The sequence below is a fragment of the Crocodylus porosus genome, unplaced genomic scaffold (genome assembly GCF_001723895.1).
Source record: "Crocodylus porosus isolate Cpor-Errol unplaced genomic scaffold, CroPor_comp1, whole genome shotgun sequence".
NCBI lineage: Eukaryota > Metazoa > Chordata > Crocodylia > Crocodylidae > Crocodylus > Crocodylus porosus.
In genome coordinates this window covers 690056-691939 of record NW_017728925.1, presented here as the reverse complement: position 1 = coordinate 691939, position 1884 = coordinate 690056, and the positions used below count along the sequence as shown (strand labels likewise).

The 1884-nt window shown below is 59.2% G+C and overlaps 1 protein-coding gene across 1 annotated transcript in view; it reads right to left on the bottom strand.

Moving 5' to 3' along the window:
* FBXW5 (F-box and WD repeat domain containing 5) overlaps positions 1–208 on the bottom strand; it is a 13970-nt gene extending 13762 nt beyond the window's left edge. Inside the window, exon 1 of the mRNA XM_019540493.1 lies at positions 135–208. The gene's annotated coding sequence lies outside the window, so the exon portion shown is untranslated. The remainder of the gene's footprint in view (positions 1–134) is intronic.
* Between the last annotated feature and the right edge of the window lie 1676 nt (positions 209–1884).

Genomic DNA, 1884 nt, shown 5'->3' with positions numbered 1-1884 from the left:
GAGCCGGCGCCGCGTCTACACTAAGGTCCCGGCTGGCACCGCCCCCACGCGGCCTGGACCATCTCAACCGGGGGTCGGGGGACAACCCAGTGCGCCGCCCTCGCCCCGATGGTACCGGCCGCCCCCCGCGAGACCTTCTCCTCTCCTGCTTCTGCGCTCCGCCACACGCCGCTTCCGGCCCCTCCCACCGCACTTCCGCTCCGGCCTGTGCGGGCCGCTCTAGCCCCTCTCCGTGCTCCGCAGCCACGCCCCCTCCCTCAGGCCGGGCGGCTCCATCCCAGAGCGCCGCCCGGCCAGGCCTGGCGGGTAGAGTTCGGCATCATCCATCGCCCCAGGCCGTGCCACGTGTTCCTGCCCCTCTGCGGGAGGTGTCGCGCTAGGGGGGCGCCAAGCGCCGAGGACCGGCTGCCCAGTGGCCAGCACCTAACACCCGGTGCTCAGCACCCACTACCCAACATTAAGCCAGCCCTAGAGCTGCTGTGTTGGGCTGCCCCCATAGGTGATGCTTTATGCAAATGAGACCTCGGTATGCAAAATACTTTGCACTGATTAGCTGGGAGCTAATAAGAGCCAGCACATGATCCTTCCTGGAGCTCTACGCCATGGCAGGGAGGACCAGGCTGGCGCCTAGCGGCAGAGCAAAGGCCCTGCTCGTTGCCGCTGCACCAGCGCTAGGAGCCATCAGGAGCTGGCCGGGCTCAGGGAGCTGCAGGATGTAGCCCAGCCCTGCCCAAACTATGGGGCTGCACCTGGATCCGTGACAGCCCTTCCGCTTGCTGGGGTTAACAGCAGTTGAGCATTTGCCTGTGGCGTCTGCTACACGTTACAGCTGTGACACGATCAGGTGAATCGTGTCATAGGTTTAGACCAGCCGCACACGTAAAGTGATCCTTGCACCATAAAAATAACTCCAGCTCCAAAAGAGCCAACCACCTATAGAGTCAGTGCTTGAAACGGCAGCAGCTCCATCCATTGCTGGTCTCCATCCAGCTTTCATTTGAACCTGTGTCAGGACCCCAGCAATCAGCTGGGTCATAGGAGACAGGGAGTTGAATCACTTCTCCACAGGGTGCTTGTTTCCCCTGCCATCCTTTGTGGGGTGGCCTGTAAGCTCTTTGGAGTGGAGACTGACTCTGTGCAGTGCCCTGCGCTGTGGGACATGGATCTCAAGTGCGAGCCTCTCCAAGCTTATGCAATGACAGAAAATGGTGAGCTCTGCTCTAGCCCTCAACCATTGCATCCCCCAGCCTGGAAAGATGTGCCACAGCCACAGTAATCACTCCACCTGGCTCACTGGGGTGAGAAAAGTTTTGCTCCTAATCCCACACTCTTCTTCCTAGCTCAAGATTCTGCAGAACACCCCCACCCCCATCACCGTGGCCCAGGATTGATCCTCCCACTCATGCTCCACCTAGGGCATAGATATTTCATAGTTTCTAGGGGCGGAAGGGACCTAAGCAGGTCATCAAGTCTGACCCCTGCCATGGGCAGGAAAGGATGCTGGGGTCAAATGACCCCGGCAAGGTATCTATCTAGCCTCCTTTTGAAGACCCACAGGGTAGGAGCAAGCACCACTTTCTTGGAAGTTGGTTCCAGCTCCTAGCTGCCCGGACTGTGAAGTAGCGCCTCCTAATGTCTAGCCTGAACTTACTCTCAGTCAACTTACGGCCGTTATTCCTTGTAACTCCTGGTAGTGCTCAGGGGAACAGGAACTCTCCCATTGCCTGCTGGTCCCCCTTGGCAAGTTTGTAGGCAGCCACTATATCCCCTTTCAGCCTTCTCTTGTGGAGGCTGAACAAGTTCAGGTCTTGTAGCCTCTCCTCGTAGGGCCTGCCCTGCTGCCCCCTGATCATGCGAGTGGCCCTCCTCTGGACCCTCTCCATG